The sequence below is a fragment of the Coenobita brevimanus genome, chromosome 107 (genome assembly GCF_032717465.1).
Source record: "Coenobita brevimanus isolate Jiangsu-jjx chromosome 107, ASM3271746v2, whole genome shotgun sequence".
In the NCBI taxonomy this organism is placed as follows: domain Eukaryota; kingdom Metazoa; phylum Arthropoda; class Malacostraca; order Decapoda; family Coenobitidae; genus Coenobita; species Coenobita brevimanus.
Window position 1 is genome coordinate 10188054 of NC_137060.1, and position 26578 is coordinate 10214631.

General features: G+C 41.5%; 1 protein-coding gene across 6 annotated transcripts in view; it reads right to left on the reverse strand.

Annotated features, from left to right (window-relative positions):
• LOC145416791 (ras-related protein Rab-29-like) overlaps positions 1-26578 on the reverse strand; it is a 163935-nt gene that overhangs the window by 47668 nt on the left and 89689 nt on the right. Inside the window, exon 1 of one of the 6 annotated variants that reach the window (XM_080285714.1) lies at positions 12961-13435. The exons of 3 other annotated variants lie outside the window; for them this stretch is intronic. The gene's annotated coding sequence lies outside the window, so the exon portion shown is untranslated. Of the gene's footprint in view, positions 1-12894; positions 12930-12960; positions 13436-26578 lie in introns of those variants that run through there. 2 more of the 6 variants (XM_080285716.1, XM_080285715.1) reach the window with 2 other exon arrangements.

Consider the following 26578-nt stretch of genomic DNA (forward strand, 5'->3'; position numbering starts at 1 on the left):
AATTGAGAAAGAATGAGAAATAAGGAAGGTATAACACAGAGCTGGCAGAGGATTGTCGGCTAACTTTGCTCATGGCTGTATAATCAGGGTTTGCTCATAATGAGGAAAAAGAATTCTGAATGTTTTTGCCACGAGTGCTTTTACCTGTAAGTGAGTTGGAATTTTCTGAAAGTGCATGCTGGGTGATTTTCTCTCTCATGACTCTTATTCGGAGGAGTGCATGACGATGAACTGGTACTTCCTTTTTTTTATATTTCAAATTGATATTAGTCTGACTGTCTATAAGACGGCATATGTTGCTCATATGATTAGATGTATGACCAACAACAAGCAGAGGGAGAGAATAGTTCTGGACAAACGTGGAAGCGTGCAGGGAAAAGTTTGAAAGGGATGAAAGAGTGTTTTTGTTTGGAGATATGAAAGGAAAAGTGGGGAATGGGAAGGTGGATTGAGTAGTTGGTGAGTGGGGTGTGCCTGCAGAGATAGATGAGAATGGCAGTGCTTTAGTGGACGTTTGTGCCGGGAGGGGGTTGGTGATAGCCAATACCCTCTTCAGGCACAAAATGATCCACAGATATACATGGCGAGTGATGAGAAGGGTGGGTGGTGAACTGAATGAACGAAAGGCAATGATTAATATCAGTATGTATGTGTGGATGAAAGGATGAAAAGGTGTGTAATGGATGCAAGAGTATTATAGAGGTTATTTTTCTATGCTGGGTGATTTTTTCTTTCATGACTCATATTCGAAGGAGTGCATGACGATGGACTTGTACCCTCTTTTTTTTACTGTAAGTTGATAGTCGTCTGATTTTCTATATGACTGAATATGTAGCTCATATCATTGGAAGGAGTTTAGATTCTGGAAGCTTCGTCGATGAGTAAATAAATGTGGCCATTTCAGTGGGTGTGCTGCGCACTTGTTCTCCCTTTGTCAAGTTCTGTCTCGTCTTGTTTTGGGGATCCTACCTTCTATCTTTGAATGGGAAAAAGAGGTCATGATGATGATGATGATGATGGTGATGATGATGATGTACAAGTGATTCAGTGTATGAGTGCTGACTGCCACGACTATGATCCAGAGTGCTGACTTTAGATGCGCCTTCATTTTTGTTGGTGACATCAATGCGCACCACACTGAGAGGTTTAGCTCAGTAACCCCTACTGATCCCCGAGGACGTACAAAATTGATGTTGCTTTCTCAGTGGGTTGCTGGGAGAAACAGGATAGTGACGACAGTGGCAGGAAAGTAACGGAGGTGACAGGAGAGAGAATAATGACGTGGCAGTGGTATCAGGAGAAAGATGGTGGCGGCAGTGGTGGCAGATGTAAATGTACCGAAAACGATGGTTGCAGTGGTGGCAGGAGAGAATGTAAGGATGGTGGCAGTGGTGGCAGGAAAGAAAGGAATATGTTAGTGGAATAAGGAAGAAAGTATGGGTGGTGGCGGTGGTGGCAGGAGATAAAGCAAAGGTGGTGGCAGTGGTGGCAGGAGAAAAAGTAAGATTGGTGGGAGTGGCGGCAGGAGGGAAAGCAATGATATGGCAGTGGAAGAAGAAAAGAAAGTAAGGGTGGTGGCAGTGGTGGAGAGAAAGTAAAGGTCGTAGCAGTGGTGGCATGAGAGAAGGTAAAGGTGCTGTTATTGGTGGCAAGAGATAAAGTAAAGGATTCGGTAGTGGTGGCAGGAGATAAAGGTAGTGGCAGTGGTGGCAGGAGAGAAAGTAAGGATGGTGGCAGTGGTGGCAGGAGAGAAAAGTAATGACATGGCAGTGGAAGAAGGAAAGAAAGCATGGGTGGTGGCAGTGATAGCAGTGAGAAAGTAATGATGGCGGCAGTGGTGGCAGGAGAGAAAGTCAGGGTGGTGGCAGTGGTGGCAGGGGAGAAAATAATGCTGTGGCAGTGTTGGCAAGAGTAAAAGTAAGGGTGGTGGCAGGTGTGGCGGGAGAGAAAGTAAGGACGGTGGTAATGTTGTTCCAAACTTGAAACTGTAGCATGCTGTGTATTCAAGCGAGCATGGTTGCTAATGTTGATATTTTAGCGAAAAGAGGAATTAGGCCATCCCATTTGCCTGACATTAATGCACACTTTAAGATACTGTACCTTATTTCAGAATGTGAATGACAGCAGTCTAGGAGTAGTGGACTCTCTTACCAATGCACGGCGGGGAATAAAATGGCTTAATTTTCGTACATTTTTTTTCAGCTCCTTAGGGAATTTTCGTAAAAACCACTTAAAGAAACAATTACTATTACATAAGCTTTTCAATAATAGATTAAGTCAGCTGTATAATTTCTGTGATAACCCATTTTTGGAGCTCAAGTTTATGATTTATGTAGTTTAGCAATAGGGTGGTGAATTTTAAAAGTCACTTATGTATCACCTAATTCATTTTCCTAAGCATTCCGACAGTGTGTGCAGATCCCCTGTAGTTACAACAATCTCCATAATAACACAATCTTGATTCAATGTATGATATAGACGTCCACCCAGTACTACCCATTTAATATTGCTCTCGCTCGCTTCGTGCGAGCGAATAATAAACATGGTGGCACTGGTGGCGGGAGAGAAGGTAAAGATGGTGGCAGGAGGGACTGGAAGGATAAAGACAGCAAGGCTGGTTGTGGCAGGGGAGGTCGGCAGGATGGACAGAGTAAGAATGGTGGGAAGGGGAGGCAGAGAAGACTGGTAGGGTAGAAAGATTATAGGTGGTGGCAACAGAGGAAACTGGTAGAGAGAGTACGGATGGTGGTGGCAGGGGAGACTGTAAGGGTAGAGAGAGAAAAGGTGGTGGTGGAAATGGTATAAGTCTCTTGTTACAATATCACTGCACTATCTGATCCCTCGTCATCCCAAGACCTCCCTTCCTCCCACCTCTCTCTCTCTCTCTCTCTCTCTCTCTCTCTCTCTCTCTCTCTCTCTCTCTCTCTCTCTCTCTCTCTCTCTCTCTCTCTCTCTTTCTCTCTCTCTCTCTCTCGCTCTCTCTTTCTCTCTGACCTACTTTTTTCGTTCAGCATCAGATTATACTCAGAGACACAGTTATATATATATTTCCACTTCCTCTTCTCATATCAAGGCTTCATCCCTACTGTGCAATGACTCCCTTCTCATTTCAATCGTGCTGTCCTAGACAATTTATTATTCTGGCTAAGAAAGTCCTTTCAGTGTCACGAGGTTAGAAATATTCTTCATTAACCCATTTAGTACGGTATGATAACATCTAATAGTGTTCATGGGGAAGAGCTAGACTTTACTAACCTCTCCAGTAAAAAGAAAAAAAGTTGTGAATATCAGGTGCGGGTAAGGGGATGGGTCTGTTATGATGTGGCAGGGGTAAACCAGTTCTGCTGTCGGGCCCTGCTGTGGATGTCACTGCTTGCATTGCGCAGTTGACCCTTGTGCGGTGTGATGCGGTGAGGATCTGTCCGTTCTCCCCTTTGGGGCTAAGATGCGAATGAATGTGTTTGAATGGATGAGTAAATGGAGAGTGAGTCGTCCTGTCTCGGCTACCTCCCTTTCCTTGGGGGAAGCAGCCTAGGTATATAGATAGATAGATAGATAGATAGATTATTGCTAAAGCCAGATGAGTGCACTCACCTTAATAAAGGCAGCTCACTGGGGTGGAGCTAATGTTTTGCATTTTATCACCTACAGGAAATAATAGTATCAAAGGAGGACAGGATTAAAAAAAAAAAAAAAACTCTGTACATCGAGTAATGACTAAGAGTGAAAAACTCTATAAATCGAGTAATGACAAAATCCGAAACTCCACTGATCGAGTAATGAACAAACATCCGCAACTCAAGAAACCGAGTAAAGAAAAAAAAAAAAGAAACTTTATATCCCACTTGCCGCCAGCATTGCGTCATTCAGGCTAAGCACAAGCACTCGAGGGGTCCTTACCTAGTGTACAGAAGAGGCTCCACACCACCTCCTCCTTGTCAGTGTATTTATTTCTACATGTGGGACTGCCTATCTATCTATCTATCTATCTATTTATAATATAAATATTATATATATATATATATATATATATATATATATATATATATATATATATATATATATATATATATACAGTATGTATATTGATATTGATATTGATATAATAAATCACTGTGGTTAGTAATTGTTGATTACGAAAAGGCTTTCGACTCAGTGGAACACATAGCAATTATAAATTCATTGCGAGAACATGGAGTAAATGAGAACATTGTAAACTGCTCGAAAACTTATATAAAGAGGGAACTGCTACAGTTTTATTGTACATAAAGATTCGGAGAAAATTAACATAGAGAAGGGCGTGCGTCAGGGAGATACAGTTTCACCAAAATTATTTACAGCATGCCTAGAAAGTATTTTCAGAAAGCAACACTATGAAAACAATGGAGTAAACATAGCTGGAGAAAAGTTAAACCATTTAAGATTTACAGATGACATTGTCCTAATCTCAGAAACAGCAGAGACATTGCAAGAAATGTTAAATGACCTTAACAGAGAAAGTCTCAAAGTAGGGCTAATAAAGAACCGAAGTAAAACTAAAGTTTAATCCAAATACACCAAAGAGCGTCATCGGAATAAGTGAAGAAATTCTTCAAGTCAAGGAGTACATTTCCTTGGGGCAAATACTAAAATTAACGAAAAACCATGACAGCGAAATAAGAAGATACAATTCGATGGCAAACATAGAGACATCATGAGAAGTAGCTTGCCAATATCAATGAAAAGAAAAGTATAAAACAAATGTATAATACCAGCTATGACGTTCGATTATGAGACCTGGAAACTGACAAAATCTATGGAAAATCATCTAATCCGTTCTCAAAGGGCAATGGAAAAGTCAGTCTTGAGAATATCTTTAAGCGACAGGAAAAGATCAACTTGGGTGAGAGAGCAAACTAAAGTCAAAGACATTATAAAAGTTATAAAAGAACAGAAATGGAGTTGGGAAGGTCATGTAGCAAGAATAAGGGATAACCGATGGAGCACGAGGTTGACTGACTGGACTCAGAGAGATTGTAAGCGTATCAGAAAAAAGGCCAAACAGGAGGTGGAGAGATGGGATAGAGAAGTTTGCAGGGAAAACGTGGCGGAGATCAGTCAAGGAATTCGTGGAAAAATTTGAGGGAGGCCTTTGTTCAGCAGTGGGCTTGCAATGGATGATGATATGCTGCTGCTGCTGCTGATGATGATGATGATGATAATGATGATAATAATTATAATAATAATAATAATAATAATAATAATAATAATAATAATTATAATAATAATAAAAATAATAATAATGATGATAGTAATAATAATAATAATAATAATAATAATAATGATAATAATAATAATAATAATAACAATAACAATGATAATAATAACAATAATAATAATAATTATTATTACTATTATTATTATTATTATTATTATTATATAATATGTATACGATGTAAAAAAAATATTTATATATATCTGCCAGCCCCATTTGCCAGCTTCGGATCGTAGAGGCCTGGGGCTAGAGTATCTAAGTCCAGAAATTTAAGGGTACGAAAACGACCTACGATAGTGTTTACAAAATTATTATTAAATAAAAAATAAATATGTAAATAAAACTTTCTGTCACGTACAGGACACGAAGCGTAGCGTACGAGCCACAGCCCTTTCCAGCCCCGGTGTTCTATCACCAGACCACCAGGTACCTATAGATAACATGCAGTTGAATATTTAACTGCTACGAAATAAGAGTTACCAAGCCTCTTACGTCATGGGAACAAGGCCTTGGACAAGTCTTCCAAAAATCTAAAATAATTTGGTTAAACTCTCAATGGCCAGCGTGGGACAAACGGGACGATATGCGGCATTTCCGAAGTTTAATTATAGAATGAGCCTAAAAATTTAGACCAATGACTTTTTCGACTATGAGCCATCCCCACAAAGCTCACAGGCATGAACTTGGACCATATGGAGTTAATCGCCCGGGCACTGCAAAGTCACTGTACAATAGAGGATACACCTTAATGTGTTTCTTATTCATATCTCTCTAGTATCCAGATGGTTTATTATCACCGACAAAGTACAAGATACTGAGGTGTGCCGTAAGCTCAGAATAAACTGCTGAGTAGGATGTGTCAAGAAATATGCAAAGCCACTTGAAATATGATTCATACTTGCATCACCCCAGCCAGCTCTTTCTCCACCCTGCCTCACCCTTCCGCCTGTATTCACCAATCCTGTTATTTTTAGTCACCCTAGAGATTCCGTAGCGCCTTTTCCCAGCGACTTATTTTGCATATTACACCACAGCATTCCCCCGTATGTTGCTGATATCTTTTAAATAGCAACATCGTTTACAGTGATAAAATGCAAGGTGTAATGTGAGTGATGAATCGCTTAGAAAGAGATGTTACGAAACCTCCAGAGCCACCCAGAATACTGTCTTAATCATTACCTTATTTAATCATTTTCACACCTCAATTACCACATGTCTCCCTAAACTAAGTGAACTCATCCAGCTGTGTCAGCAATAAATAATAAGCGTTCGTCGACCACATACTTGCGTCGTGAGGGTTTAACCATCAGTCTGCATAAACATCGAAGCAGCAGTTGAAACGGCCTATTTTGAAGCACGAATAATTAGGAGCAAATTTTTCTAGTGGTCATGTATGGTCTCTTCATATTTAACTAGTTCCTTTATATTCATCTCCGACTGTTGGAAATGAACGTTTTATATAGATAGTTATATAGACAGATAGATAAATAGATATACAAATAAAGAGATAGATCTCAATTCCTTCTCATTCCTCCGACAGGAGGATGGTGGCCAGCAGAAAGGCAAATTCGGTCTATATAGTCCAGCAGGCTCATGTCAAGATGGACCTATCGCAACAACAACAGCAATAACAACGTTCATTTCGACCCCATCGGGTTAATACGAGTCCATTCAACTCACTAAATTAATTGCTGTGTTCATTTTTATGGGCATTTCAGTCAGGTTCAGGTCAGCGAAGAAACATTCGGGTCAGTTTGTGTTAATTTACACTGAATGCCATTTTATAAAAAGCACTTCTAAAAATATTTCAAACATATTGCCTCTGTATCCTCTTAAAGTTTTGGGCAGTGGTGTTCCTCGAGGTTCTGTTCTCCCTCCAACTTTATTCCTGTTAAATACGAGTACTGGTCAGCGATATGGGCTCAGTTTATCTACGGTCTATAACATCTTCTTAGCGATATATTCTACACACTAAGAAACCGCTAAACTTGCATTCTAGACTGATAGTACTGTAAAATAACCCCCCATAACAAGTAGGAGATTGTTATGGCTTAATACTCGTATATAAAATAAATAACTAAGAAACAGGTCCTCCGAAGCCTTCTGCGCATCCTAGACTACTGCCCACAGCCCTGCATATGTTGACAGTTCTACCCATCGCATATTTACCTGCATCTTACAACGCTCAGATTAACAGTAACTTACAGTACTCTCAAGAGGTACTACGATGCTTCAAGATTTGATTTTTTTTTTTTTCTGATACAGCAAAAGAAACCTTATTGATTTGATGTCATATCCATCTATCTATCTATCTATTCATACCTATCTATCTACCTATCTGTCTGTCTGTCTGTCTGTCTGTTTGTTTGTCTGTTTGTCTGTTTGTCTGTCTGTCTGTCTGTCTGTCTGTCTCTGTCTCTGTCTCTGTCTCTCTCTCTCTCTCTCTCTCTCTCTCTCTCTCTCTCTCTCTCTCTCTCTCTCTCTCTCTCTCTGTATGTATATCTATCTGTCTTTTGGCAGACTCCCCAGTCCCGTAAGAGGTGGCCACAAACAAGTCGCCCTGTCCCTCCCCATTTCACTGCCCTCCCCCGAGCTCACACCACCCTCTTCCATCTTTTCTTCAAGAAACAAGGAACCAAAGGCCAGGAGCTTGTAAACTGTTCCCTCCAAGAAAAAAAAAACAAGATAAGAGAACCAAACTTAAGAAATGTTAATTTCCAGATGCCTGGATACATTGCGTTTGGAAGACTGGAGATCATTGGCAGTAGGGAATACAGAAAGAGGGAGACAGGTCGAGAGCTGTCCTGTTGCATACATGAAGGACTGAGAGTGATGGTTAACTCCTGCATTAGAGAGTCGGACAGCAAAGGGATAAGAGTTTGTTACTAGACGGGTGCACGCGCCCGCCGCAGTAAAGGAGGGATGCAAGCAGACAGTTCAGATGATGAGACTATAAGCCTTTGACTCCACCTTGTTGAGAAGAGCTGTAGGCCTATGTCGGGAGCCTCCCCACACATGAGAGTTGTACTATACACAGGGGCGAATAAAACCCGTGTATAAAGTCAACAACTGTGCAGGGGTAAAGAAGGTACGGAGTAGGCTTAGCACACCTAATCTCTTGGAAGCAGATTTTATGAGAGATGTAATATGTTCTTTCCAAGATTAATCCCGAGAGAATGAAACCCCAAGTACCAGTATGTTTAAAGATGATGCAGGATTAAGCTGGATAATGTTAAAAGTATCCACTCCATCCCTCCATCTCATCTTCGGCCTCCCCATCCCTCTCCCTGCCTCCACCTCACTCACATACACTCTCCTCGTTATGCTCTCGCTCTCCATCCTCTCCACATGGCCAAACCACCTCAGTGTAATTTTCCTAACGCTTTCCATCACATCCACATCCACACCACAAAACCCCTTCACTTCCTCATTTGTCAGTCTGTCTCTCCACGTAACTCCATATGTTCCTCTCAGATAACTCATTTCCACTGCTCTCACTTTTGACTTGTCCTTCCAACAAGGTCCAAGCTTCACCTCCATACATTCGAGTTCGTATCACAGTATTATCATGCAGCAACTTTTTTACTTCCATGCTTACTTCTCCATTTCTTATCATCACTCCTTTTATATATATATATATATATATATATATATATATATATATATATATATATATATATATAGATAGATAGATAGATAGATAGATAGATAGATAGATAGATAGATAGATATATATATATATATATATATATATATATATATATATATATATATATATGCAAGTTTAGCGGTTTCTTAGTGTGTAGAATATATCGCTAAGAAGATGTTATAGACCGTAGATAAACTGAGCCCATATCGCTGACCAGTACTCGTATTTAACAGGAATAAAGTTGGAGGGAGAACAGAACCTCGAGGAACACCACTGCCAAAAACTTTAAGAGGCTACAGAGGCAATATGTTTGAAATATTTTTAGAAGTGCTTTTTATAACATGGCATTCAGTGTAAATTAACACAAACTGAACCGAATGTTTCTTCGCTGACCTGAACCTGACTGAAATGCCCATAAAAATGAACACAGCAATTAATTTAGTGAGTTGAATGGACTCGTATTAACCCGATGGGGTCGAAATGAACGTTGTTATTGCTGTTGTTGTTGCGCTAGGTCCATCTTGACATGAGCCTGCTGGACTATATAGACCGAATTTGCCTTTCTGCTGACCACCGTCCTCTTGTCGGAGGAATGAGAAGGAATTGAGATCTATCTCTTTATTTGTATATCTATCTATCTATCTGTCTATATAACTGTCTATATAAAACGTTCATCTCCAACATTCGGAGATGAATATAAAGGAACTAGTTAAATATGAAGAGACTATACATGACCACTAGAAAAATTTGCTCCTAATTATTCGTGCTTCATAATAGGCCGTTTCAACTGCTGCTTCGATGTTTATGCAGACTGATGGTTAAGCCCTCACGACGCAAGTATGTGGTCGACGAACGCTTATTATTTATTGCTGACACAGCTGGATGAGTTCACTTAGTTTAGGGAGACATGTGGTAATTGAGGTGTGAAAATGATTAGATGAGGTAATGATTAAGACAGTATTCTGGGTGGCTCTGGAGGTTTCGTAACATCTCTTTCTAAGCGATTCATCACTCACATTACACCTTATTATCCTCTTGCATTTTATCACTGTAAACGATGTTGCTATTTAAAAGATATCAGCAACATACGGGGGAATGCTGTGGTGTAATATGCAAAATAAGTCGCTGGGAATAGGCGCTACGGAATCTCTAGGGTGACTAAAAATAACAGGATTGGTGAATACAGGCGGAAGGGTGAGGCAGGGTGGAGAAAGAGCTGGCTGAGGTGATGCAAGTATGAATCATATTTCAAGCGGCTTTGCATATTTCTTGACACATCCTACTCAGCAGTTTATTCTGAGCTTACGGCACACCTCAGTATCTTGTACTTTGTCGGTGATAATAAACCATCTGGATACTAGAGAGATATGAATAAGAAACACATTAAGGTGTAATATAAGAAGTATATATCCCTAAGGAAGAAGTCATACAAAGTCTCCTAAGCTTATAAGATGATGGTCCTTTGACGTATGGTGTTCTGCTTTTTAAAAATTATTATAGATTAGTGTGTAACAGTGGCCCGATGGATTGTGTATAATTTAATATTGATCAGTTTTACACATTATATTATCTTTAAAAATTCTTTCTTTTGACAAAGATTTAATGTCAACCGGTGACAATACTTCTGTAGTTACTGAAGCTTCCGTTAGAGCTACCGTTGCTCACTCAGGGGCAGAGGAATAAACTATACGAATATACTCGTACGTTTCACCCATCTTCCTGTCACGTGTTCAGCTATAACCTAGAATAATAGAGAGGTTTATGAGACAGCCACAGTGCTGTAAATTCTGTCAGTAGCGAGGTATCGCTACATATACAGTGCTGCGACAAAGCACTGATACATTGATACCGGAACGGCCCTTTACGTGTATGTGAGCACACTGTTGTACAGTTGTGCTGACTATGGTATTCTTTGCTATATCACTACCTCTTTGCCAGAGTTTTTTTTTTTGTTTTTTTCTGAAATATACCTGTACCGGACATGTTCATACAGTATTGCATCCTGAGGATAGAACTCCAGTCCTTACCAGCGCCAACAACTTTTGGCCAGCTCCATGCTGCCCTTATTATTAACCGCGTTTTCTTTCTTTCTAGTATTCTTCGTTCTTGCATAGCTGTGGCAGGCACTTCTACCCTTCAGAATTAACAGCTTCTGACCAAACCTGGATACAATGACCAGCCTATGAACCAGTTGTGTCGGCAAGATTTTGATTGCTAGGCAACTGCTCGTTTCATGGCAACGCCGAAAACCCTCCTTTTTCCTACTTTTCACGTTTTGAGCTGTAGAAGCATTACTAATGGGCGTAGAAAGCTCCAACTTCTTAAGGGGTAATCTTCAGGTTATTCCCTATTAGAAATGTGCCATCTATTTCCCTCTCTCTCCTCTAGTTTTCGAGTGGCAACCCCGCGAAGATTGGCCTCAGCCTCCCTAGCATCCAGTACCGGTTTTCATAAATACCCCCCTTGTTACCCAGTGGCTCAATGGAACTGAATGAAAGCTTCCATGCTTATAGACATTGACTAGCACTACAGCTTTCTACGTATGCCTATGTGCTACATTGGCCAGGTCAGGGGGCAAAGGTCATCAATTGCAAAAAATAGTTAAAATCACGATTATGCTCTCACGAAATGCTAAGGATCCGAACATTGTTGAGCCAGGGCCATGATTCTTGGTTGGAATGTTGCACTGAAGTACCTCCATACAAAAATGACGTTTAGTGTTGAAACTCACTTCCAGTCGCTGGAAGCACCACCTAGAAGTTTTACCTCTGGTTGACCATTCCACAAATTTCAGGTTCACTAGCTCCTCAGTGGGAGGATGAAACTTTGCCTGCTTATAGACGTTAATGATACTACAAGTGTGCTTCGTATATGCATGACCTACATCCGCCAAGTCAGGGGTAAAAGGTCATCAAATGCAGAGGACATGAAAAGCACTTAAATTACGACCTTGCTCGAGCAAAATGCTAAGGCTCCGAAGATTATTTAGCCAGGGCCATGATTATTGGATGGAATGTTGCACTGGAGTACCTCCATGTAGAAATTACATTTAGTGTCGAAATTCACTACTGGTCACTGACAGAGCTTGATCTGCTTAGAGCTGGCCATCGTCCCCTATCAGCATGTCAATTCGATTATCACTTTATCACAATAATGACGATGCTGTGTCCTTGTCATCAATAGATAGATAGATAGATAGATATAGATATAGATATATACATGTGTGTGTGTGTGTGTGTGTGTGTGTGTGTGTGTGTGTGTGCTATTTGGACGTAATATAAGGGACTCGGTAGTTCCACAGTTTTTACTTGCAGAGAATCCAATAGCTGGGGACATGTTTTTCAAAATTGTCTTCGACTTTCTCCCTAAAAATGTGCATTTATATGAAAGTTAAAGAATCATCGACGAGGATAGTCTCAAAACTTTATATCAGTTTCTCAGAAGAAGGAGCAAGTGAAGAAATGGCGAAGAGAAGATCTGTGCATATTGTCTCTGTAATGATGTTAAATAATTTTTTAAGTCGAATTGCTGATCCCCCACGGTGGTCGGGTTTCACTGGTCATACAGGTTAAGACACGGGGTTGCTACCACGTGTTGACGAGAGAGAGAAAAACCTGCAGGGTAGCTCTTACCACCACTAGTTGTCAATACTCGCGTACTCTATACTCCAGTGTTAATTTTCACAGATCATTATTATAATATCAGAACTCTTCTCTAGGTACAGCTTTACAAAATGGTGATATCGTGAGAATACAACAACTTTTACACTGCACATTCCTGCCACCATCATTCAACGACACCACGCTCTCAGTGGTGATCACTGAAACTGCCAAGCGACATCTTGCTGCACCCCCATAACTGGGTCAAGATGTGTTGATTTGTCTTGCACACTCAGTTCACTACCATAATTGCATTAATTTCTCTCCACATTCCTTGTAACCCACTCAAATACTCGTGATGCCACATTTAAAGCACATGCATTTTATATTACGTTTTAAACTAGCAGGCCTCTATTTAACACTTTGTGACGTGACACAGGATTATCAATCACTGATACCACGACGTGTGCGGAGAGTCACGTGTATCCTCTATAAGCCTCTGGGTGGTATTCTCGTGGGTTTAGGAGGCTCTCTAGCACCTCATTTTGGGAACTTATTAGTCTCCCGTGTACCCGTGTGTTAATTATGCGAATTATATTGATATTAAAATGAAGCATGTAACGAAGAAGAGATTATTAACCCCTTCAGTTCTACCTTCCGATGATTTCATTGAACTACGAGGAGAAAATTTTGTAGTGAAAGGGTTAGTGATAGCTGTACCTAACCCTCTATATCAAAAACCTCTTATTAGTTAGATAAAATCGCCTAGAGGTGGCAAGATTGAAAGAAGGAGCACGTCATCAGATTCGAAGAGACTGAGGTACACTATGCAAAGTTAAGTCACTGAGGAAAACATGCAATAGAGCCTCCTAATCTTGCGAGAACACCACGTCCGCTGCCACAGGAGTTATCTGACAACTGGAGCAAGCGAGGTAGGGAAGTGAGGAGGGTAGGGTCCGTGGCTCCTCCTCTTCCTCCCTGCCACTCGCCAACCAACCCTTCCCTCCCTCTCCCTGGCCTCGATGTGTTCATATGTGGCAGACAGGGCACCACTGGGCACCACATCACCACCCCTCCTCCTCCACCACTGACACCACATCACCACCCCGCCTCCTCCACAACTGACACCATAGTACTACCCTGGCTCCACCACCACTGACACCATAGCATCACCCCGCCTCCACCACCACTGACACCATAGCACCACCCCGCCTCCACCACCACTGACACAATAGCACCACCCCGCCTCCACCACCACTGTCACCACACTACCCACTCACCGCTGACACCATCACCACTGACACCACATCGCATCACACCACTGCCATACCACCACCATCACTGACACCACTACCATACCACCGCCATCACCGACACCACTACCATACCCCCACCATCACTAACATCACTACCATTCCACCACCATCACTGACACGACTACCATACCACCACCATCACTGACACCACCTCCATACCACCACCATCCTGACACCACCACTATACCACCACCATCACTGACACCACTACCACCACTAGCATTGCCACCACCACCACCGCTGACACCACCACTAATGACACCACCACCACTCCTTCACAACCACCACTTGCACCATTAACACCGCACCACACCACCACCCTACAACCCCACCACCACCATGGAAACCACATCACCACTACTCCCCTACCACCACCACTATCACAGATACCACACCACCACCACTGACATCACTACCACTACTCCATTGCCTCAGCACCACCATTAACACCACCCCTGCCACTGTCACCAGCACCATCCCACCACCACTATCACTGACACCTCACCACTACCATCATCACACTCAGTACCAACCCTCTCCCCTACCACCAAATCACTACAGTACCACCAGCATTACCAACACCATTCCCACAATCACAACCCCTACAACCACTTACAGTACCACCACCTTTGCCATCACAACCAACAACAACAATTTCACCAGCCTACCTGCCTCTGCTGCCACTAACACTCTCACTTTTATCGTCCCGTAAGTTACCGTCTTTCCTGCTACCATCCCTACCAACCCCTGCCCTGATTCCCTGTTAACATTCCTACCAACTCTTGCCCTAATTCTTGTTACCATCCCTACCAACCCCAGCCCTGCCACGACAATCATTACGCCTGTCACTACCATCACCTCTGCTGCTACCCCACCATCACTAGTCACTACCACTACCACTGCGACGACTACCAACACTGTCATCACCATCCCTGTTACTACTACACCACCACACCTCCACCTTTACCTTTGCCACCGTTACCACTACTACCATCACTACCACTTCTACCACTACGACCACCACCTCCACTACACGACCATTATCATTTCCACCACAACCACGCCAGCCACTACCACTATGACCAATGCCACAGCCCCTACCATTACCACCATCTCCACTTCTACTACCACCACCATCACCCCTACCACCACCACCATTACCATCACCAAGAACCGTTTTCCCATTGCCTTTCCACCCGTCCTCATCCCGTCCCCAGTTCGCACCATCTGAACCATGATTTACAAACACATTTACGATTATTTCTCATCATAACTAAGATTTGTATTTACCGGACAGATAAGCAGAGGAAAGTGCAGAACACTCTCACATCTCCTGCAACAACGAGTCTTAGTGACGAGAAGAAAGTCGCAAGTTGTTTTATGTGTCTCGGTCGTGATATCTGGGTCAGGACGCTACTTAACTATTCAGCCTTTCTACTAAATGACCATGAACTGATGCATGATTAGAGGATTATAAGGCTGGCGATTCTGTTTATGACTACACGTGTATTAGACTGTGTGTGTGTGTGTGTGTGAGTGTGTGTGTGTGTGTGTGTGTGTGTGTGTGTGTGTGTGTGTGTGTGTGTGTGTGTGTGTGTGTGTGTGTGTGTGTGTGTGTGTGTGTGTGGTGTCTTTCACTAAGGCCTATTTTGTTGTACAATTTATTTTTATTTCATATAATTATATCTGTATCTCTCGATGGACAGACATTATAGTTTTTGGGACGACATATAAAGGGGATGAGAGGACAGTGCAAAAAGATAGCTGGAGAAAGGGGAGAAAGGGAGAGAAGAGATCATATAAGATGCTGACTTAGTACCAACTGCGGCGCAAACATAAACATCAGTACATTAACCCATTGGAGCCCGGTGTCCGGAATATTGGACAGGACTGGGATTTTTCAAGTCTTTATAGAGTAGGGAACCCCCGGGTAGGGACCTATGAGCTTTGCGATTATGAGCCTATAGGCGGAGGGCGGTACGCTTAGTACCCACCCAGTGCCATGCCTCGCCCAGCACCCCTGGGATCCGGTGGGTTAAGGACACCACACGGTAACCATGAAAAGTCGCCGAGGCATTGCAGAAGGAAAAGGTCAGCAGTCGGAGATGACCGGTGATCCATAGAGGGGAGTGTCAGTTCAGATGAGGAATGTGTCATGCTACCCACAGGCGCATCTTCTTTCAAAAGGGCGATTCTTTGATCGCCAGTCTACACTGAGCCTCAGGATAGGGGTCCATACAATAGGGAGATTGCCAGAACCAAGGAGGAGCAACTTTGAATACCACGCCTTCGATGAAAGAGAATCGAAGGGCAGAGCGACGAGGAACTTGCCCAAGGAATCCAGTCTGAAATTTAGAAGCGACATGTGAAGTAGGACAGTACAGCGACAACAGAGCCCAGGGAACTAACTGCTGTGATCACACAACACGGGGACACGTACTGTACGAAGAACAAGAGCCAGTGGCAGTCCAGTTTTGTTGTCTGTGTTGTGGACAGCTAAACTTACTTCGGCCCTAGACTCATTGGCAACCGTCCGCGCTCACTGTCGCTGTCCAGAACTGTTGTGTCCTTCTCTAAAGAATTTTTCCTGGTCGTGGCTCTCTAGCATGCATCGTGTGTCTGCTTTATTAAACTCCGCAGTCAGGACAAAAACTATATCTATAATTGTTAAGATTGTTTACTTTGTATAATCCTTACGTACTATTCGTGTCACGCTTTTATTAATTTGAGAAACATTTCAAATATTCTGAGATGATGTAATGATAATGGAGTGTCATTTGATGTTTTTGTTTACAAGAGAGGTCCGCACGTGAAAGCTATATGAAAAGAAAAAAGGAATATTCATGGCATAGGTATGCAAAGGTCTTTTTAACTGAGCAAATGAGGGATTTTCCATCAGGTTCTGTCAGATCAGATCAGATGCATTTAAGCCAGCTTACGTCCACCTAAATCAAGGATACCTTAATCGGACAATTACAGGCCCATTCACATCATACAGGTCACCTAAGATCAATTCCAGTTGTTCTACTTCATTTCAGCTACAAGTCTCTCAGTCGAGGCCTGTTGTTATATCAAATCTCAATATGAACTTGACACTATTTTAAACTTCACTTCATCCAGTTTTGATTATTCATTGTATAAACTAAATTGTCAAAATATTACCAAATATATTTGTGTAGTCTATCGCTCCCCCAGTGCTTCTTTGGAACCCAGTGTATTTGATTCCATATCCACACAGTTAAGTAACCTTAACCTTGCCCTTAGCACCGAAATTACCATTTTGGGTGATTTTAACATACATAATGTTGAACGATTATTGCATTCTGCCAGGACTGACGATGCTGGTCTAGAGTGCGAGCTGTTTGCAGAATCTTTTACTCTCACCCAGCTGGTAAAGCAACCAACCAGAATACCTGATAATCCTAACCATAATGCCCATCTCTTGGATTTATTCTTGACAAATAATCCAGATCAATACAGGATAGAGATACTGTCACCACTTGGATCCCCCGACCACAATCTCATCAAAGCCTCATTAGTTAACCCCCTCACACCTCCCCGTTCTGAACCTGTCAGGGTGACCCGATGGCACTTTGATAGGGCAAACTGGGATGTATTTAGAAATTATCTTGCTGACATTCCATGGCAGTCTTTCTTCACTAGTAATCCCAATTCTTCTCAGTCCCACATTTGCGACTTAATACTAGCTAGTATGGATTAATTCATACCAAGTTCAACAGTTCACTAGAAGATCGAACTCTCCAAAGTGGTTTGATGGCAACTGTGCCAGAGCAACAGCCCAGAAGTCATTAGCATATAACTCTTACTTAAAATCAAAAACATCTGAATCACTCTCACAATTTAAAATTGCTAGAAATCATGCAAAAGCTGTAATAAATCTAGCTAAATCAAACTTTCTTCAAAAGCAAGCATGAAAACTACTTAACAACCCAAAAGACAATAGAATATTCTGGTCAACTCTTAATTCTTTCAATAATAACTTTAGCAAGTCATCTTCCATTCCCCCACTAAAATCTTCAGATGGCAACATTACAAATGACCCGCGTGGGAAAGCAGATATTTTTGCCAGTACATTTGCCAGAAATTCCACCATAGAGGATGCCAGCCAGAATGTCCCAGTACTAGAACTTGACTCTCCCGAAATTGCCCCACTTAAAATACAGACAAGATACGTAAAATCCATCCTAGACAATTTACCTACCAACAAAGCTCTAGGCCCAGATGGAATTCCGCCAATTGTTTTGAAAAAGTGTTCCCCTGAACTTGCCTCTGTTCTAACTAAATTATTCAGACTATGCATACGTACTTCTTCATTCCCAAATTCATGGAAAGAAGCCAATATCCACCCAATTCCGAAGAAAGGAAGTTCCTCTGACCCCTCTGATTACAGGCAAATAGTTGTCACATCTTCTCTTGGTAAGGTATTTGAAACTTTAATTAATAAGCACATTGTTAAACATCATGAATCCAACAACTTAATTAGTGATAGACAATACGATTTACGCCACGAAAGATCTACCATTGACATACTCAATCTCCTAACTTATACCATCCATCAATCAATTGACCTACATGGAGAAACTCATGCAGTAGCCCTTAATATTTCTAAAGCTTTCGACGGAGTATGGCACTGTTCCCTGCTGTCCAAGCTCCCTTGCTATGGTCTAACGTCTTTTGTTCCTTTGATTTCCTCATATCTTAGTGACAGGAAAATAAGAGTAAAAGTAGATGATGTATATTCCAGTTTCCACTCAATTAATGCCAATGTGCCACAGGGATCAGCTCTGGTGCCAACCCAGTTCCTAGTTCATATTAATGATCTCTTATCTGTCACCCACAATCCCATCCACTCATATGCAGATGACTCAACACTACATAGTTCATTCACACTCAGACACCCATTTCCAAAGTCTAATATCTCTACCTCTCACCTCAGTACAGCCATCTCCATAAATCAAGACCTATCAACGATCAGTGAATGGGGACAAAACAACCTTGTCTCATTTAATGCTAGTAAAACTAAATGTATACAATTTACTACTAGACAGATATTGCCAGATTCGCACATTACCTTCAGTGTTATTAATATTCCCATCTCCAAAAGTATTGAAATTCTCGGCGTCTCACTTAACAACGCCCTTAGCTGGACCTCTCATGTTATATCACGTGCTAAAGCCGCCTCAAAGAAACTTGGATTATTGTACTGAGTCCGTAACTTCTTCACTGACGAGCAGTTAGCTATAATTTAAAAGAGTCATGTGTGCTCTCAGCTTGAATATTGCTCACCCTTGTGGAGAGCTTGCATTAAAACAACTAGACAAAATTCAGAACAAAGCTGTTAGTATTATGAACAACCCTGCCATTACAAATAAACTATCTCCCCTACAAGTAAGAAGGAATGTTGCCTCCCTTGCATTATTTTACAGATATTTTTATGGCAAATGCTCAGACAAAGTTGCGTCCACGGTGCCACCTCTCCATGCCTTCCCTCGTGCTACACGGGCATCTGGTAGCGCTCATGACTGGAATGTCACTCAGCCATATTGCAGAATTTCTTCCTATCAGAATTCTTTCATTCCCCAAACTGCATCTCTGTGGAACTCGCTTCCTCAGAGTTGTTTCCCTCCAAACTTCAACCCACAGCTGTTCAAGTGTAACTGTTACAGATATTATATGAACAGAGGACACCAATAATCTGGTGTATGGATTATTTTTTTAAATTCATTTGTTTTTCCTTCCTGTGTTCTCTTATTAAAAAGAAAAAAAAAAAAAAGTTATTTCAGATAAATCAAGGTCCATCAGATCGACCCTGGTTAGTACAGATCAGATGTATTCTGTGTCTGTAAAAGCTTAGGCCAAGTATCTACGTTGGTGATGTAATAGTTGTTCCAAGTGAGAATTGAAAATATTCACCTCATTAGTTCTTTGCTTTTGAGCATGTACAGTAACTCTCATGACCATAATTTGCAGTAGCGACTAAAGTTGTTGGGTAGGATTTAGGAACATATTTACGATCGATTCCCTGCCATAGGTTAACATAAATTTGCTTTTGAAGGAATAATTAGATGTGGGGAAATCACGAACTCTCCTTTCCTGGTTTATCCTGAATAACCATACGGCTATGATAATTTCCCTCTAGTACCAAGGATTCATTTTGGCAGAAAGAAAAGGGGACCTGAGAAGAATCTTTACCCCTTAGCCTTCCGGCAAAAACAAATCTGAGTTCCGAGAGGGGGTTGGTCGTAATTTTGTTCGCAAATCCGGACCGTACATTCGTATTCATCAACAAACTTACAACCAGCTCCCTCTCGTAAGCCAGAATTGTTTTTTACAGAAAGAACAAACCATAAAAAATAGCGAACTCCTTTCCTTGCCCACCCTGCAAAACAGTTAATTTCGGAGGAAATTTATCGTGTAACTAAAATATTGTTCTTCAGGAAGGACAATGAACAGGAAGGACAAGGAAAAAATCATTCTGTCTCCTGTACACCAGCTCCTAATCTATCGCTAAGGAGGGAGGCGAAACTAAATGAGCAGTACAACTACTGATGACCCAAAACGACAAATCTATTACTATCTGATTATATTTATAACAGGAATACTGACCTCGAAATGTCACATACAATATCCTCGTGAAATCAGGTTTAACAACGCTGGTTGGTATCACTGACCATTTTACAAAAACCACCATCTGAAGCGTCAGATTGTTTCGTGTGAGATGTGCACCAATGTTTTTAGGATCAAGCATACCTCCTACATAAGCAAACCTTAGTTGCGAAAGGGAAATGATCAGTCTGGTCACTGTCTCTCTTGGCTCCTTGGTTTAGTCTCTCCTGCTGCCATCAACTTCCCAGTAGGGGGTGGAGAAGAGCCTCTTTCAAAAATTATTCTATTAGAAAATCTACATAGTAAAGAAGTACTCGTATATGCGACAGTGAACTGTGTCATGCGCGCTTACACACACACACACACACACACACACACACACACACACACACACACAGGAACAGATCGACACTTTTGAACACAGGCACAAACATTCGCTAAACATTTATGCATCCGTGCACTTACAGTCACCCACTGACACACGTATTGAAGATCACTGTTTTTAAGACGCACCCCCCCCCCACACACACACAAATGTTAAGCTATATTTTAAGTCAAACACTATTACTGTTCACGTAATTTGATTAATGCATTGGACACCGACTAAATCCAGCTATACGGATGAATGTACAGAACTTAAGCAACTGGATGATAATTATCGTGTCATGCTAGTCATGGTAGAGAAATTCAAGAAAGATCAGTTTTAGGAGGGTGATGTAGAGAAACACGAGTTGCGGGCAAAGCTTTAATCCTGAATGGTTACACCAGGAAGCATCTTCAAAGGAATTGATGAAGAAGGTAAAAGATCATTGGCGAAGGCGATCAGCAGTACTGTTTTCACCACAACTTGTGTTTCTTTCTAATATACTATAGCAGTAGCCGTGTGTGTGTGTGTGTGTGTGTGTGTGTGTGTGTGTGTGTGTGTGTGTGTGTGTGTGTGTGTGTGCTTTGGGCAGCCGAAACTACACTTTCAAATCGCACCAAAATTGGCACAGATATCGCAAAAAATTCGCTGATGTGAAAAAACTTGGTCCCATCACGATTGAAAAACCTTTACTATATGAAATAAGCGATCACATTTTGACCAAAAATAATGAAGCTCCTGGCGCCGGGCATAGGATCTCCGTAGATTTTTTTTTGCCCACAGGTATAACTAAAGTATTTCGGACTTGCGTTCGAACAACTTGCGGTCCATTCCCGAAGCTGCAAATAACACAATCAATTGGTTAACTACAAAAAATCCAAGTGACAACGTTACACTAGAACAGCACATAAACGCGAGAGCCCTCAGCAGGAGCTAGTGCGAGGGGCCCGAAGAGCCCACGAACACTTGTATATTGCGATAGTTTATCCCATTGAATTCGATGATGTATTTAAGTTTCCCGAATGGAAAATGAACCGCTTTTATCAATTTCTTGTCGTTCTTCTTACTAACGTTCGTCGTTGTACATTCACGCTTTTATTTTATTTGTTTATTTTCTTGGCCGATAGTAGTGAAAATTACTATATATAAGTACTTGAGACTGATATCGCAAGACAGTTTTCTCATATTTTCGAAGAAGACCTTTTAAATGACAGTATAGCTAAGTAAGTATAAAAAGACGAGCGACTAACCTCTAAGAGATGGGTACAAAACCACCAAACACCAAAACAACCATCCCACTTTTCCCCCGGCTGTGGAGATGAAAGGTACTGCACGAAATTTTGTTCTGTGATTGCAATGGGAAGCCCATAGTATAAGAATACGAGAGGAAAGGATATCATCTAACTCTCGTGGAGGAATGATAAACAAGGAAGGCAAGATACAGTGCTGGCAGGAAATTGCCATCAAACTTCTGCTTGTAATATTACACAGGTTGAGAGAGGATATGGGTTTAAAATTTCTGAAGCATCCTGCAACTAACCTATCCTCAAGAAATTCCCGGTGTATGAAGAGCTACCTTATTATGTGTGAGCTTTGGATTAAGGTTTCTAAATTTAAAGCCCTTATCTGGGTGATACGATTCCAGAAGTGAACCCCTTTACCATGAGAACCAATTTTCTATTCCTATTTTACCTTAACTTGTTTCAGCTTTTAGTCTCCGTGTAGCTAATCTCACAAGGGTCAGTGGCAGAAAGAGACAATGCTACAGCTCTACATCCCTACCATAGCACTTCCTCGCAACTAGTACCAATTTCAAACGTTAATCTATTGCTTCAACTGGGTATTAAAGATGAAGAGATAATATTGAGATCTTAGAGTAAAATGGGTATAATTCATTCTTGTTACGTCCATATAACTTAACTGAATTAATATTGCAGGGATCAGTGAAGGTTATATTCAACTCCTCCTGTTCGAAAAGTTTCCCGTATGCTGAACAAAATCGTCTACTGTCAGCAATCATAAACTAGAAAGTGCGTTATCGTAGTGAAGAATAAATACGGAACCAAGGAAGGGAGGAAAGAACAATGAAGAACTAGCACCAAGCCATAATATACCTATATGGAGGAAGGTAAAAGAGAGCGGAGGAAATAAATTAAGTGCAAGATAATGGAGAGCAATAAGAAAAGTGATAATACTGGTAACAGAAACAGTGGGAGAGTCACCCAGGAAATCAGTAAATACGGAACTAAGTAATCATATGTAGTACGGTATATCCATGATTTCTTTAACTTTTTTACTGCAGTGACTGTTCATGAAGTCTGTCGTAAGCTGGCAAAAGACATGCAGGTCTTTATTCTGAGTCAAAGCTTTCGCCATGAAAGTTTTTTTTTTTTTTTTTTTTTTACATTCTTGGTATCATATATATATATATTTTTTTTTCATTAAGCACATCAAAATGATCTGAGATTACCCAACACCAAATATAAGTATGACTCATCATTTAGTTAGGGGGAGATATCGCCTTTTTGCAGCTTATTTCCTGTAGTTCAGTGGCAGAATAAGACAGTGATATGAATAAACAGTCTTTCTATAGCAGTTCTTCGTGACTAGCACCATACTCTAGTGTTATTTTCTTGCTTTAGCTTAGCATTCAGGATGGAGAGATATTAATTTTACTCCTTGCTAATGAGAATATGGTTAGTATGCAGCTAAAGTCTATATCAATCCGCATGTGAGGGTAATTAAATATTATACAGTACTCAACTCCTATGCCATCTACAGTCAGTGAATTACATTTTTCCCCGCAGTGTATATTCAAATTATGGATCCAAAAATATATTATGGGCCTAAAAAAAAAAATTGTTAAAGGCGAGGCCTAAATACACTAGTTCCCCGGGTAAAGGAGCAGTGATGTGGGTGTGGACCTCAGACCTCTCCCTCTCCCAAACCTGTCTCTCCCACACCTTGTCTCACCCATACCTTTTTCATCATACCTGTCTCATCCGCACCTGTCTCACTCACACCTGTCTCTTCCACACTAATCTTACCCACACTTGTCTCACCCACACCTGTCCCTTCCATGCTAATCTCACCCACACCTGTCGCACTCACACCTCTCTCACCCACACCTGTCTCACCTCCGTCTTTTACACACACACACACACACACACACACACACACACACACACACCTGTCTCACCCACACTTGTCTCATCAGCATTTTTCTTACTCTCACTCGCATTCAAGCCTGTCTCACCCACACCAGTCTCTCTCTCTCTCTCTCTCTCTCTCTCTCTCTCTCTCTCACACACACACACACACACACACACACACACACACACACACCTGTCTCACTCATACTCTCATCCACATCTGTCTCACCCACCCTTGCCTCTCACACCTGTCTCACAACTGTCTTTCCCACACCTGCCTAACTCATTCCCACCCACACCTGTTTCACTCATGCCCATCTTATACTCTCATTCACGCTTCTTTCATCCATACTTATCTCACTTATACTCTCATCCACACCTGTAGCAGCCACACCTGTCACATCCACACCTGCTGCATTTATGTTCTCATCCACACCTGTCTCATCCATTCCTGTATCACCGACACACGTCTCACGCACAACTATCCCACTTAATCTGTCATCCACACGTCTCGCCCACTCCTGTCTCAGCCACACCTGTCCCACACAAACCTATCTCATCCACACCTCTCTCAGCAACACTTGTCTCTCCAACACCTATCTCATACACACCTGTCTCATCCACACATGCCTCACCCACATCTGTTTCATTCACACTTATCACCCACATGTCTCACTAACACCTATCTCATTCACACCTGTCTCACCCACACCAGACACACCCACACCTATCTCACCCATACCTAACTTGTCCGCACTTGCCTCACACCTGTCTCACCCACACCTGTCTATCTCACATAGAAAGGTGGTCTGTGGTCTGAAGTGATGCTGGTTCGATCTTCAGATGGGCCAAAGCTCAGTCTAATGAACTGAATTTCGTTAAAACAGACTCCTGATCTTGCACATGGTCCAGCGACGTCATAGAAACACCCCAGTTAATACTAGTGCTCTAGTTTTGAAATAGACAGCCCCAGCATGTAATTAGTATAGACTGCGCAGTATCGAAGTGGTGACATGTGAAGGTGTATGTAGGTACAGTTACCAGAACTGATAATTGGTACATTGGTTGGCGGGTTGTGGTAGAGGTGACTGTGCGTTTGTTTACGTCATAGCTTCAGACGCTGGCAAACCCTCTTATTACGATCATATCAGTGTTTAAGATTCCCTGTCATTAAGGGAGCAATGGTTGGTATATTATGCATTTACATCAGTATGAAATGTAGCTGCAGTACTAGTAACGTAAATAATTGATATGAACAGTGTGTATTATTTATTGGGTATGCGTGTAGGACTTGGATTAGGCTAAGTGCACCGAAGTAACTGAGATCATAATTTATGTCCTATTAATAAGCTGGTGGGTTAAGGCACGGTGTGCACCGTGCACACAGTAAAACAGAAGTAATTATATATTATCATACACAAAATAAAATATTTTGAAGAATTAGATATATACATAAATATCAGGCATGGAAGAAACGGAGTCAGAAAGATTTTGAACGAATTTCTCTTTTGTTTTGAAGTTCGATGAATGGATGATCGCGCAAGAAATTATTATTTCTGGATGATTAGTAACTTCAGTGACGCGTAATGTTATTATGAAAAGCGAATTAGTGAAGAATTTAATGCTCATATAAATGAAACCCCTTACCCTTCTCTGTGACACTCCCCGCGATACCATCGCACGGTGATATGTAAATGGTTACATGTGTGCACAACTGACAGTTGTGTGATACAAATGAGCGGTAATAATAGGTTACTGTTTGTACAAGTGGCAAAGTTTTATGATACAGAAGTATGGCAATAATAGGCTACTGTCTGCACAAATGACAAAAATGTTATTATACAAAAGTACGGTATAAATAGGCTACTGTCTGCGCAGCTGACAAAGTCCTGTGATAGTTGCGGTTATAATAGGCTGATGCTTGCACGTCGTTCTCAACGTAAGAGTAGGCATGAAAGTTGAACATTTAATTTTAATGACACTATCACACATGTTAACCAATAGTCTCCCCTGCACAAACTCTTCTTTCTGTAGAAATGTTTCGAAAGAACAATCTGGTATTCATGTTGACACTTTCCAGTCTCTATCTCCCGTCAACTCACGCGCTCGAGACTGTTTGAATCGCTGATGGACTGAACCTCAGATCCAGTGACTCCGCGGCTCAAAACCTCGTTCTGCATATCTGTGGTCTGGAATTATTCGGTAATCCAAGTTTAAATTGAGGATAGGGTTCAAAACAGAGACCTAAATGCTGGAGAGGATGCATCCTTAATGACCACATTCCATACCACCGATCTTTCATTAAGCTATTAACACTCATGCCCAGTGGTATGCTCTTAGTTGAATACAATCGTCTGGCGATTACTGGAATACAATGTTAGAGTTGTCCCGACCACGAAAGGATTAACAGCACTGTACCTACATAAGGACATTGTACCTTATATGTCGGAATCATACTAGTTATTACTAAGCACTTTGGTGGTAATATGGATGATAACTTAAAGACATACTACATAACATATGCAATTATTATCTGAACCTTTATAACAGTCCGTATCAAAATATGGGTCGCGACCCGAAGGTGGGTCGTGAGGGAAATTTCCATGGGTGGCAGAGA